Here is a 14,853-nt window from a genome sequence, read left to right on the forward strand (position 1 = left end):
AGGTGTTCCGAAACCGGTCGTGTACCCAGTAAAAGATTGTAGATAAGCAACTGTCCTGCGGTTTCTTCATTTTTCATCGTTGGTTTAGTGTTCACTTTTCAATGACGTAAAACATCACAGACACGTATCTTGCTTTATCTACACTGTGGTAAATCGGTAGTAGATAAATATGTGTGTTTTATAGTTCAGCAGAACGTCCTAATTTGTTTACAATTTTAATTTTCGCTCTTTTGTCGTCTTCATGTGAGAATTACACATATAATCGTGGATATGTTATGAACAGCGCAAGTGTAGTGTGTGTATATACAGATGTTTTAGCACTTAAGTAATAAATTTCACTAAAATTCACTAATTTTAGATATACCGATTTCGCATTTTATCTCGCTTTGAAATCGACCGAAAACATGACGCACTATAGCCAGGTGGCGTTGGAGTAGCCATTTCCTTTCCCTTCGAAAGCATTTCGCATTTGTAGCATGTGCGAATTTCACACAGCTCTAATCAAGGTAGAGGTGTTAATAATTCGGTTGAATTCATCTGCGTTACATAAAATTGTCTCCCGTTGTTTATCCAAGAGCGTGAGTGTCCGAATACAAACCCAGGGGCCTTGGGCTCAATCCTAGGATTTTTTCTGTCACTTATCGCATGTTTCCTCTCTGGCAATGACTTGTATCTGTGAAGATGCTAATGTACACCGTGGTTCGGAGTTCAAGTTCAGCTACCACCATGCCTTGTAAAGCACTGTGATGTTCAAAGCGATATTTAGGTTGATATCAACATTGCCCTAAGAGTATGTACCGAGGCTGTGTTTCAATGTCTTTTAACCCATCCCACAATCTGCTTCACACATCCCAACACTACCTACTGTACCTATACTCGTTTCAATCATCAGCTAGAAACAGAAACATATGAAACACAATTTTTAATTTTGCGGAGGTAAATGCTCATCTGCATCAACTCATGCACTTCGCGAAACATCTTAAACTATTTAACAGAGAGTATTTCGCGAAGCGCTATTATTTTCTCAATTCCATCATCAAATCATTAACAGCCTACGGAAAGATACCTTCGGCGGCTAAGTCTTTGAATGAAATGCAGTTATTATTATTTTAGTGGGATGCTTGTTTCTTGAGTGTTGGGGTATTTAATATCTCAATAGAGTCTTCTTGGAACGTACACTCCTGCGTGTGTTAAATTAATCCATGACGAAAAGCACTGCTTTCCTAAGGATATTTTCTATTTCCTCTATTGCTGATATCTCTTAAGAGTTCCAGGTTGGTCAACATTACTCAAGCGTCGATCGGAGAATGGTCTAATGATCTTCCTACATTTTTGTACACATGTTTACTGTTGCATCTTTCTTGTAAACATCAGGATCTTCGGAGATCAGCCTTCAGAACCACCAGTTATAAACGATGTGAACACGGAGTTTCAACGAAAGCGGAAGATGGTAGAATAGGTGGAAGGAAGAGTACCTAATCATGCTCAAAAACGTCCATGAAGCTCTTCAACCAAGAACAGGTCCGAGAAGATGATTTTGTCTTCTACAGAAGGACGAAGGCGCGGGTAGAAGATTTTCATGAGGCGAGACATGGGAAGATACGGAGGGTAGCCCTACGAACTCCGGAAGGGTCCATATTCTCACGTCAGGTTCAATTGGTCATCCCTCTAAAACGATGGTCTCAAGCTGCGTCCAGCGGGCTGCATGCGTCCCGAATCAACTACTCGGTAGCACAGTTCTCAGCCGTATTTCATAATAATTTGCTTATAGCAACTAACAGCCGAACCCAAAAATGTCAACAACCGTTAAAAGCTCCACAGGAGCGTATTTATGCTGCTGTGCAGTAAACCAAAATACTTACGTGCACAGTAACGTTTAAGATGTGCTTAATTTTAATTGGCGTTATGAATCTGTCTGTCAGCTAAGTACAAGAGAATCTGCACAAAGCTTCGTGGGATATTCACTGTGGTTTTAATTTCATGACTGCTCAGTGGTTGAAAAAAATATAAATAAATGAAAACATAAAAATAAGAAAGCCATCGTACATGGTTCCAACGAGAAGCTACAGATGACCTTGCACCATAGTAATATACTTTGTTTAGCTGTTTTCGTTAGTTGGGTAATCGTTTGTGTCGCTCTTGCAGCTTCACTGTTCCGGAAGCGCCTCTGCAGATGGGCCGGTTGCGCCTTCCGCTTGTCCGGCAGCGACGCTTTGGAGCGGAGAGCGAGGAGGTCCCTGGCGCATCCGTCGTGGTGGCGCTGGTTGCGGGCCATTTGTCTGCTCGCCGCATTTGCCAGCGCTACCACGTCTGCCGCGGCCAGCAGCCGGCAGCCGCAGACCCACTTAAAACCCGGGACCCGCCGTTTAGAATTGCAAAGCGCCTCCCTTCGGTTTCCGCGTGATTTAAATGAATATCTACAACTGTTAATCTGGCGCCGCCGCCGAGATGTATGTCCCACCCTACGGCGACAAAGTAATCCAGCCCGTGCTGTCGCCGCCGCTACACCGCTTTGCCAGTTAGTCCATTCTGCGCTCGCTGGAACAGCTGCTCCGCCCGGTGCATACCGATCTCGCGTCCACCGCACCTGCCGTTCTTAAGCGCGTACCTCATTCTTTTGCCTGTGTTCGGTACAGCATAATCCCGTTGCGAAGCTCAAAAGGAATTCATCCCGTTAACTACATTATACACCACCAGGTATTATCTCAGTTCGAATTTACGGCCTTTTTCCTGAAATGTTCACGTCGCCTGAGTATAGCAGTCTGTTGGCGTACGGATCGTTATGGAAGTTTCTAGAGGCTTTTCTGCACGTCAACACTTATTTTTTATCTGTCTGTTAAATCGTTGCCGGCCGCTGTGGCCGAGCGGTTCTAGGCGCTTCAGTCTGGAACCACACGGCTGCTACGGTCGCAAGTTCGAATCCTGCCTCGGGCATGGATGTGAGTGATGTCCTTAGGTTAGACAGGTTTAAGTAGTTCTAAGTCTAGGGGACTGATGATCTTAGATGTTCAGTCCCATAGTGCTTAGAGCCATTTGAGCCATTTTTTGTAAATAACTGAAATTTTGTTGTTTCCTTTGGTGATATGAAATTTTCCAAAGTTTTCTGCCAGCACGTTTGTAAGTAGGCTGTTTAGATTTTTATGTTGGTAATGCCACGTAGCTCTCTATATGGAAATCGCAGACTGTGCTGTGTGAAGTCTGTGGCTGGTTTGCATTGTTGGAATATTTGCTATTGTAGTATTGGGCAGTTGGATGTGAACAGCGCGTAGCGTTGTGCAGTTGGAGGTGAGCCGCCCGTAGTGGTGGATGTAGGGAGAGAGATGGCAGAATTTTGGGAGCGGACGAACTGGACGTGTGTCCATCACAAAGAGTAAATTTGTAATATTGGATATCATGAACTGATATATATATGATGACTTTTGAACATTATTAAGGTAAATACATTGTTTGTTCTCTATCAAAATCTTTCATTTGCTAACTATGCCTATCAGTAGTTAGTGCCTTCAGTAGTCAGAATCTTTTATTTCGCTGGCAGTAGGCTATTGGCGCTCGCTGTATTGCAGTAGTTCGAGTAACGAAGATTTTTGTGAGGTAAGTGATTCATGAAAGGTATAGGTTATTGTTAGTCAGGGCCATTGTGTCGTAGGGATTATTGAAAGTCAGACTGCGTTGCGCTAAAAAAATATTGTGTCTTATTTTAGTGATGATCAGAATAAGTAAAGAGAGAAATGTCTGAGTACGTTCAGTTTTGCTCAGCTGTTTGAAAATGAAATAACGAAGAGGTTTATCAGCACAGTAATTCATTAATTTTTCAAAGGGGATGTTTCACGTTTCGATAGTAGAGCCGTAGTGTTGACCTCAGCCGTGTCGTATCCAACGATCCACCGACAACAAATTTTCAGTGCGAGTTACTTAGTACTTATAACAGTTGTGAATCTGCTACGAGTACCCTGTATATAGGGGTCATGACAGCATACTGAAGTGCGGAGAAGATATTCTTTTAAACATAGAAACTAAACTTACCAACAGTAACAGGAGGGAACTGGAGACAATTGAGGAGTGGAAATGGAAAACATTCTTAGTACCATACCTGACAGTTGTCACGAGAATCAAAAAACAATGTATCTCTCTTTGTACATAGCTCATTTGTATCCAAAAAATTTAAAAGGTATTCTGCTATCACAGAATTACGCTATTACGTTGCTCACTGCACCACCGCAAAAAAAAGCACTGAGACAAAACAGATACACAATTACTACATTAATTTTTTTTTCAAGAGGAACCAAAATAAGGACACACAAAACAATTATCAGGGAAGTGTTGCTACACTGACGAAAAAAATCGCAATACCAAAAAAGTAAAATTTTGATAGACTCCGATTGAAAAATTGGGTTAACAGCTGTCTCATTCTACCTTCTGGCAGCATCTTTAAAAATTTCTCCAAAGATTTTGTGATGCGATCGTATTCGTGTTCTTTTTAACATGCAACTCATGACCAACGCTCGCGACGAAGAAAGAATGCTTAACGATTGGGCAGAAGTGATCATAGTACCAGTTCATAAAAAGGGGGATAAACAAAAATGCGGGAATTATAGCGGCATTTCAGTAATTCGCACATCTTACGAAGTATTCTTCAAGAAAAATTTTAGAACTGTATTTAAAGAGGTAACATATAAGAAAAAACGGGTTTATGAAGAATCAGTGAAAGAAACCATTCAAAAACGGCGAAAAAATGCTCGTGTCGGAGCACAAAAAAGGTTAATGTGATCCTGGTTTGAAAGACTCCGATTGAAAAGTGGGTTAACAGCTACGTCATTCTATCTTCGTCAGCAGCTTTAAAAATTTGCCCATAAATTTTGGGATGCGATGATATTCGTGTTCTTTTTAACTCGCAACTCACATCTCACTCCCACGAGCTCCCCTAATTTTAACTCGCTTACACCAATTAGTCCATCACTGTAAGTTGCTCATACGCATTCACTCCTTCATTCCAACTCATTTTCAATATCTCTTTGTGTCTTTCTAACAGCCACTGTCTCCTGTCTCACAGCCACAGTCGCCTTCGTTCTGACCTACTACTACGTTTCCTGTTACTGTCACTGTTTCCCTCCTGCTGTCTCTTATTGCTATTATCTCATTCATTCCTCCTCGCTGCTGCTGTCTGTTCTCATTCACACTATCTCCCTCTTGCTCGTTGTCATTGTCATGACTCTGTCTCTTATTGTCACTAGCTCTCACCGATCCCGCTTTCTGCTTCCCTTTATTCCTGTCCCATGGCACTTTCTATTTGATCACTCTTTTCCTATCACTGTTCCTTCACTGTCAGCTATGTTCACCTGGCACTGTTTCCCACTCTCTCACACACTGCGACTGTCTCCCTCGCGCTTTCTATACCACAAGCATTATTAGTATCTTCCAATATTTATTAATTTTCCATCCTTTTTCAGTGCCACTGTCTCCTTCTCTCTCAGTATAAAAAAAGTGGGAGTATGTTCGCATGCTAAAATTATTTGGAACATTTTTAAAGGCGCTGAGGAAGGTAGAATGAAGCATCTGGTACCCCACTTTTCAGAGTCTTTTATGAGGTTCATTCCAATAAAGCCTGGTCAGTGCGTCTACCTTTGCCTTACACATAATGTGACACCACGTAACTGCGGGCATGGTGGCAACATCTATTGGTAGGGAAAGCGACGCGTGTGCAGCGTTTGATATTGCGTAGTGCCAGTGTGGTTTCACTTCGAAGACAACGTGGTCACACAAGTTATCGTCCACTACCGAATATGCAGCTAATTAAGCAGGAACCACCATCAATGCCCAGCGTTATCAAGCCACTTTACAGAACATTAGACGAGCCATCAAGTCGAAACACCGAGGCATGTTGTCCAATGGCGTTATCCTCCTGCACGATAATGCCCACCCACACACGGCCAATGCGGTGAAGACGACATTGCAGCGGTTTCGGTGGGAAACGCTGGAACATCCAGTGTACAGTCCCGAACTTTCACCGTGTGACTTTCGTGTGTTTGGACCTCTAAAACAATCTATTCGCCGACATCTATTCGCAACAGACGACGAATTGTGTGACTGGATTCAGGCCTGGATCCGATAGCAGCCTACTAGCTTCTTCAAGGATGGAATCGACCGGCTAGTGTCACAATGGGATAAATGTGGCAACAGTTTTGGCAACTATTTTTGAGTATGTGTAATGTGTATAACTACATTTTTGAGTTAATAATATCGTTACCGTTACTTTACACTAGCGACCGGCTTTCATTTGAATGTCCCTTGTAATAGACAGGTGTTCCGTTAGGAGCATTTTTCCGCTGGTTTCCTTGTTTTTCCTACTGCAGCAAGAAATGTCACACATATGAAAATACTTTTATGAGTCAGTAAAATTTTGGTACTTGTGTGAAACTTCAAAATGGTTCAAATGGCTCTGAGCACTATGGGACTCAACTGCTGTGGTCATAAGTCCCCTAGAACTTAGAACTACTTAAACCTAACTAACCTAAGGACATCACACAACACCCAGCCATCACGAGGCAGAGAAAATCCCTGACCCCGCCGGGAATCGAACCCGGGAACCCGGGCGTGGGAAGCGAGAACGCTACCGCACGACCACGAGATGTGTGAAACTGAAATAAAGCAAAACCACATAATTTTACTTGTCATACTGGATTTCAAGTGCCCCAAAAATTTTGCACGTGCTTCGGTACTACAAAATGGGGTTTCTGAAACCTTTCTGATGATAACGGAGACACGTTACAACATATTTCTCCGTGCCACTTCAGTTTATAAACGACGTTTTCGCCTCACACCGGCTATTGTCTGCATGTTACACATGTACAAACAGGGTAACTCTGAACCTCGGTGACTTGGAAACGGATAAAGAAATCAGCAAAATTTTCAAGGTTGTTCGAGAACGTGATGTTAAGTATACATCGTAAAAATTAGAGCCATTTGCTGTGCATAGCCGTCTTGGAATCCGCGGTTCGGTTTTGGCACCCAATATCAATTTTTTCCATTTACCTAAGCTAGAGGAAGAGTATAACATTCAAACTTTGATATGTTGAGAAATAAGAAACAGAAGCGAGGATCAAAACGGCATCCAGAACGCCATGCTCACTCAAAAATTTACTATATTAAAAAAGTTCTTCAACAGGAGCCAAAATACGGAAACATGAAACTGTAGTCAGGGAAATATTACTACACTGATGACAAAATCGCAATACCAAAAAAGTAATTCGTGTAGAGTAATGAAATTTTGGGAATACATTTGCTTAGGTAACATATTTCAGTGATTAACACTGTAAGATCACAGGTTAATGTATGCGCGAGATATGCCCTTGCAATTGTGAAATGCTAGTACATTAGTAACCGTTGTAACCTCCAGATCGTTGCCTATTGCTTTTGATCGGTCAATACAGAGATGGTTAATGCTGCTTGTGGACGGTCGCAGTTTCGAATCCTGCCTCGGGCATGGATGTGTGTGATGTCCTTAGGTTGGTTAGATTTAGGTAGTTCTAAGTCTAGGGGACTGATGACCTCAGATGTTATGTCCCATAGTGCTCAGAGCCATTTAAACCAATTGCTTGTGGATGATCCTGGAGTTGTCATCCGATGATGTCCCATATGTGCGACAGATCTAGTGATCGAGCAAGCCAAGGCAACATTTAGACACACTGCAGAACATGTTGGGTTACAGTAGTGCTATGTGGGTGAGCCATCACCAGACTAACGTACAGTTTTGCGGGCAGGACGCGTGGCATAACGACGAGAGTGCTTCTGTCATACGAAATCGTACCCCATACCAAAACTCCAAGTGTAGGTCGAGTGTGTCTAGAGCTCAGGCAGGTGGTTGCAGGCCCTCAGGTGTCCTCCTCTTAACCAATACACGGTCATCACTGGCACCGAGGCAGAACCAGCTACGATCAGATATCCACCCTGCCCTCCAGTGAGCTCTCGCTTGACACCACTGAAGTCGCAAATGGCGTTGGTTTTGGGTCAGTGAAATCCACGCTAAAGGGCGTCTGGTTCGGAGCTGTCCTTGAAGTAACCGATTTTTAGCAGTCTGTTGTGTCACTGTGGTGCCAACTGCTACTTAGTTTGCTGCTGAAGACGTACAGCGCACCAGAGCTGCATGCCGAACACGATAGTATTTCCTCTTGGTAGCGTCACGTGAAGTCCGGTGCCCGGTCGTCTTGCGATTGTACATTCTCGTGACCACCGTTGCCAGCAATCATGTACAGTGGATACATTCTGTCAAGTCTTTCTGTAATATAGCAGGAGGAACATCCAGCTTCTCGAAGCCCTATTACTCGACCTGCTTCAAATTCAGGGAGGTGTTGATAATAGAGTTTGTGTCTCCTTAAAGGCATTCTTGACTAGCATCAACTTGCCACACCTAGTCTCAAAGGTAACTTATGCTGACGACCGTTACAGTGTGTATTAAAGTAAAACTCATTTGCATCTTTATAGTGGCACTATTAGTGCCACTCTTATGCGGCAAGTGCGAAATTTCAATACACATTATCTTCCTGATGTAGAAACACTCCTACCAACTGTCGTTTATGTAGCACTATTGCTTTTTGGTGTTGCGAGTTTTTTCCGTCAATGTGTATAGGACACAAAGATAAAAGTTTTTGAAAATAAAAATCTGCGACAGACATTTAGATCAATCTGTGAGGGAGGAGAATGGCGAAGAAGAAAGAACAGAAAACTGTATAATGAACAAGATATTTCGGAAGCCAAGGAAAGAAGACTGAGGTGGACTGGTCACAGCAGCCCAAGAGAGGAGAGAAAGTTATTGAGAATAGCGTCAGAGACGAAACCCTAAGAACGAAGATCTTTACGCAGATCGAAAATAAGACGGAGAGACCGAATGGCCACCGATCTTCTTGTTGCAAGGGAAGAAGATGCCAAGGATAGAACACTGTGACGGAGGCTATTTGACGAGGTCAAAAATCGAGTGCGGTTTGTGGGGCAAGGAGAGTACGGGCTCCCGCTCACGGGACGTGAAAGCGCACGTGGACGAGGAGCTGGTGATGTCACAGATCGGAATTCCACGTTCTACTCCAGTGCGGAGCGTGAAATGAAGATGCTAGCATGTCAGATTTATGCTTAGTGGAGAGGAACGTGTGCAGTGAGATGCGACAACGTTTTACGTCACAAGCAGGAGTTAGGGGCCACCATATCGTATTGAGTTCAACGTCGTAGTTGGCGGGTTTTCTTTATCATAGAGTAGGTGGTATAAATACAAGCATCAGCAAATTGAGAACATCTCGAAACCGTCTCATTTTAGCTACGATTGGTTATGATAAAATGACAGGAAACTACGCGTCGGTAGGTAAGGTATTCCCACGTTTGATATTTTTGCTGTTATAACTTGTGTGGTATGAAAGTACATTGTTTCAATGCTGCGGCCCAGTAATGATCTGTGAAAAGCGCTTCGATTTGATACATCTGTATGCAGTCGTCAATTGGCGTATACCATATACGGAGCCTTGACTGCAGTGTTGAAGCCGTAGCTAAGTTGACAGCGCCGTCAGCGGCAGGTTCCCGTCCACCTCCGTCAAAAACATTTTTCTTCACCATTCGTTTTAGTATTGGTTATCAACAGTCTTGGTTGCAATTTTAGTGTTTTATTTTTCAACGACGCGGTACTCTGTTACTCGCTCCTGTGAACGGGAACGCGTTATGCAGATCTTGGTGCCTACCGCGTCCATCTATAAAAGATAACCTGAAGATGCCTAAATAAGGCGAAACGCGTCGTTGAAAAATAAAAAACTAAAATTATAAACAAGACTGTTTTTAACCAATACTGTTAAGCACTGGTTTGCTGTATGCCACATATGGATTGGAAGAACCATTCGTTTTCTAAAGGACTTCGGCTCTTTCTTATTAATTTAATAGCAGTATTACCTGCAGTAGTGTTTATTATTGACGAGGGCTAATCGGAAAGTGGGCAACGGCCTTGACGCAGTGGATACACCGGTTCCCGTCAGATCACCGAAGTTAAGCGCTGTCGGGCGTGGCCGGCACTTGGATGGGTGACCTTCCGGGTCGCCATGCACTGTTGCCATTTTTCGGGGTGCACTCAGCCTCGTGATGCCAATTGGGAGCTACTCGACCGAATAGTAGCGGCTTCGGTCAAAGAAACCATCATAACGACCAGGAGAGAGGTGTGCTGACCACCTCCTATCCACATCCTCAGCTGAAGATGACACGGCGGTCGGATGATCCCGATGGGTCACTTGTGGCCTGAAGATGTAGTGCTTTTAATCGGAAAGTAAGGTCGGTGAAGGCTTATGTGAAAGTGTTGTGTTAACAATTGTGACAGGAAAAATATTAGCTGCTATTGACTCGCCATGCGCATCAGGACGACGATAGAAAATGTGTCCGGAATGTGCAGAGATCAACCTTATATGGAATGTATGTACTACACTTAACACAGTGGTCATGGTCGACATTAAGAAATGTCGAAAACAAACCATTAACTTTCGCCCAATGATAACAAAGGTTCACATCATCAAGATCGAAGTTACAAACTGTGCAGGACATTCAGCTAGGTATCGACTCTTAAAGAATGAATGTAGAATCATATTGGTGTAACTGGATGAGAGTTAATGGAATGCGATGGCAAGGCACCGAATGCGGAATAGTATGTTGCGGAACTTATCGTGTAATTCGCAGTCCTGCGATAACATATTTTATAAGCACGGAAAAAAAACCGAGGCTAAATTTATCCAATAGTTCCACATGGTACACATTGCAATGTCACATACTTTTTCAGACGGGATAGTTTGCTCTAAAGGAGTATGAGTTTTATACGCAGACCGAGAGTCAAGCAAAGACAATTTATTTTGACCAACTATTGGCCAAAAGCAGTGCTCATAGCATAGTTGAAATTTTCTTATGGCCATTTTCCCACTATTGCTTGCTGTGATGTATATATTCCCTGCCTCCCTTGTAAGGTCACGCACACGGGAAAGAACCGTAGAGAGCAGAGGACCTCCAACTTCCCGCAGCACAGTAAATAACTTTCCAGCCAATTTACCATCCAGATGGTTCAAAAATGGTTCAAATGGCTCTGAAGCACTATGGGACTCAACTGCTGAGGTCATAAGTCCCCTAGAACTTAGAACTAGTTAAACCTAACTAACCTAAGGGCATCACACACATCCATGCCCGAGGCAGGAATCGAACCTGCGACCATAGCGGTCGCGCGGCTCCAGACTGTAGCGCCCAGAACCGCTCGGCCACTTCGGCCGGCTTACCATCCAGAGTCGGCATAATTGTATACGAATACGTTAAGGCATTGATGTCAGGTGATCTTGACAGACCTCTTAAAACCCGATTGGTCGGAGTAGAAAAAAATTCCTTACTGAATGATGGGATAAGTTTGTATATCTCATCTAAAAATTTTCGGGTCGTTTCCACAGTTTTAGTGCGTCGTCAAGGTGACGCTTTTTTTGAAATATCGTTACCTTACGTCTACCAATTCTGTAGCACTATTTGAAATTATGCAGCCATCCACTGCTTCCCTTGAAATCATTGTAATCTATGTTGCGCGCAGTTTCATGTGCATAACGTAGAAGGTCACTATCGCGCACATCTGCAACTTCTTTCTCACTCTGGCGAAATGTCAACTTCGGCAACTTTTGTTGCAGTCGTTGTCATTGCTCTGGCTTTGTATCAACACCGCTAGCGTTATTTGTGAGTTACTCGGCGACTAAGCGGTTCAACTGTGCTCTGTAACCTCGTGCTGTGCTCACCGATGGATATCTCCAGTCCCGTTACCTATTGCCATTAGCAGGCAATTTTTGGTTGCGTGGAAGACAATATGTAAGGCATCGAATTCCGTAAACATCATTGGCCGTCCTGCGACCTCGCACACAAGGAGTTCCTTGTTAGACATTTGACGTACCAAATTTCCAATGACCTCGTCATGGAAGTCAGACGCCTGTGGTGCCCGCCACTTCTCTAGGCTGGATTGCAGTTTGTTGTCTGTGCCAAAATGTTGTCTTAATAGCCATGGTTGATGTGAGCAGAGATAAATGTCAGAGGGAGCCAAGTCCGGACTATATTTTGGGGTGTCTTCATTGTCCTCGCAGTGTGCGGCCGAGAATTGTTATGAAGAAGGAAATGCACGACCGGTACGCTATGAGGGCTCGCATGAAATCAGACGGAACCTCCCAGCGGGCACAAACACTTGGCGGGAAACACTGTTGCTTGCTCACTGTGTGCTACATCAAAAAAGAGCGAAGTGATGCGATCGACAGGCATACTAGAGAAAAAACTATCGGCTGCTCGTCGTAAATATACTGTCAGTTTTAGAGATGTATATTTAAGAATTGATTTATTATTACATATTCTGTACATCAAAAAGTTAGCAGCCTGCTCATCTCCCTTAGAGCAAGAATTGAAAAGAAAACGACTCTCGTTCGTGCTTGGCGATAATCACTTTGCTAACAATGGTAACTGCATGTAAGTGACACAATAAAAGGTGTCCGATGGGTCCGTCGTTCGGTTTCGTCACATATCAGATTTGACTGGATCACTTCATGACGACTTCCCTGTTTTTTTCATTTCTGCAAATGCCAGCGATCTAGCAGTTATAGTGTCAAACTTGCACGGTGAAGTGTAATGTTGCAGTTTTTGTTGGTAGCATCGAGCACCGATTACGTCAGCATTTCCTCTCACACGTCTCCGCCCGCCGCAGAGATCAATCTTGTCTTTTAGATTTTTGTTTGTCACTTTCAGAAATTGTTTTTGAAGACTGCCGATGTGAAAAATAGCGCACTAGTTGCGTTAAAAATTATTTTTTAACGTAACTGGTGTGCTATTTCTTCAAATCGGATACTGTGTGATTCCATCAACACCACAGGGCACTGGGACTCCTTCTTCGATCCATCTATACTTGCTTCACACAGTCAAAGAGAAAGACTAGACGTGATGAAAGCTCACAAAGTAGTAAGACTCCTTCACACAGAGAAAGTAAAATTACACTACTGGCCATTAAAATTGCTACACCACGAAGATGGAGTGTTACAGACGCGAAATTTAACCGACAGGAAGAAGATGCTGTGATATGCAAATGATTAGCTTTTCAGAGCATTCACACAACGTTGGCGCCGGTGGCGACACCAACAACGTGCTGACATGAGGACAGTTTCCAGCCGATTTCTCGTACACAAACAGCAGTTGACCGGCGTTGCCTGGTGAAACATTGTTGTGATGCCTCGTATAAGGAGGAGAAATGCGTACCATCACGTTTCCAACTTTGACAAAGGTCGGATTGTAGCCTATCGCGATTGCGGTTTATCGTATCGCGACATTGCTGCTCGCGTTGTTCGCGTTGTACTCAACGACGAATCTGGGTGCACGAATGGCAAAACGTCGTTTTTTCGGATGAATCCAGGTTCTGTTTACAGCATCATGATGGTCGCATCCGTGTTTGGCGACAACGTGGCCGAGCAACTGGCTCGTCACAATACGCCAGTCACTACTCTTGATGAACTGCGGTATAGTGTTGAAGCTGCATGGGCAGCTGTACCTGTACACGCCATCCAAGTTCTGTTTGACTCAATGCCCAGGCGTATCAAGGCCGCTATTACGGCCAGAGGTGGTTGTTGTGGGTACTGATTGCTCAGGATCTATGCACCCAAACTGCGTGAAAATGTAATCACATGTCAGTTCTAGTATAATATATTTGTCCAATGAATACCCGTATATCATCTGCATTTCTTCTTGGTGCAGTAATTTTAATGGCCAGTAGTGTACGTTCTACTGCAGTTAAAAAGAACAACTTCAAATAATTATCGAAAACCTGAAAAAAAAGATATAAAATAAAGAAATCAGCACTCGATATTGCCATTTGTATCGATATGTTAGTCAATAATTAGCCGCGTTATCCGTCGATAGGTTAGGAGAAAATATGGGCTTTTCGATATATCGATATTTTATTACACCTAACATGGGCTAATCGGTCGATAGGTTAGGAGAAAATATGGGCTTTTCGATATATCGATATTTTATTACACCTAACCTAGGCTAATCGATTTCCTAATTGAATTGCTCCACGCTAGTGGCCGCTGCTGCGCTACAGTTAAGATACGAGTGCACATGTGGTGTGGCTGCGTCTCCTCGCTAGCGGAGTACGACCGCCACTCTGTGCCGCGGGCGCAGCCCACAGCCCGCCAGGCAGCCTCGCGTCCTTTTAACTGCTGCGGCCGAGTGCTGAGTTATGGTCACGCAACTTCCACACCTCCGCCTGCCGCTTAAACTCAATTAAAAGCGTGGGCCAGGGGGTGGGGGGGGGGGGGGACGCGCGCCGACTAATGAACTGTGACACTTGGCGCCTCGCATACGAAGCACGAGATTAGGAGCTTTTAGAGCAAACAGGAGCGTGACCTGGAGCGGGGAAGGAGAGGGGAGGGTGGAGGGAAGAGGGGCGGCCACAGCGGTGTGCGCTGGGGTCCGCCCCCTCGCGCGAGCGGCGTTTAGCGCTGCGTCCGTAATTGCTCTGACGTCATCGTTACGGGGGAGCTTTATACGCTGTAAAATTCGAAATTCTGATGTAAAACGGCCGTGTTCTTTAATTAGAGGATACCGGAAGGGGATCGCTCGGGTGCGCAGTTAGATAGTTGGACCAGCGCCCGTCCGGCGTACGAAGGGCGGGTAAAAAAAACCGAGGGCGAAAAAAGAAAAGTATTTTATTCCGTTCATTAAATTAGGAGGCCTGCTCTTAAGTGGGCGTATCAGAAAGCACCGCGCCCTTTGAAGGTGTACTTGGAACCAACCAATTTAAGCCGTTCCAATAACTAATTTAATGGATAAATGAAAATTTATACA

General features: G+C 44.0%; 1 protein-coding gene and 1 pseudogene across 1 annotated transcript in view; both read left to right on the forward strand.

Moving 5' to 3' along the window:
* The window catches only part of LOC126418644 (extracellular serine/threonine protein kinase four-jointed), a 1,345,623-nt gene that overhangs the window by 289,742 nt on the left and 1,041,028 nt on the right, over nt 1-14,853 (forward strand). The window lies entirely within an intron of this gene.
* Nucleotides 9,964-10,081, forward strand: LOC126420055 (5S ribosomal RNA; annotated as a pseudogene).

The sequence above is a fragment of the Schistocerca serialis genome, chromosome 9, assembly GCF_023864345.2.
Source record: "Schistocerca serialis cubense isolate TAMUIC-IGC-003099 chromosome 9, iqSchSeri2.2, whole genome shotgun sequence".
Lineage (NCBI taxonomy): Eukaryota > Metazoa > Arthropoda > Insecta > Orthoptera > Acrididae > Schistocerca > Schistocerca serialis.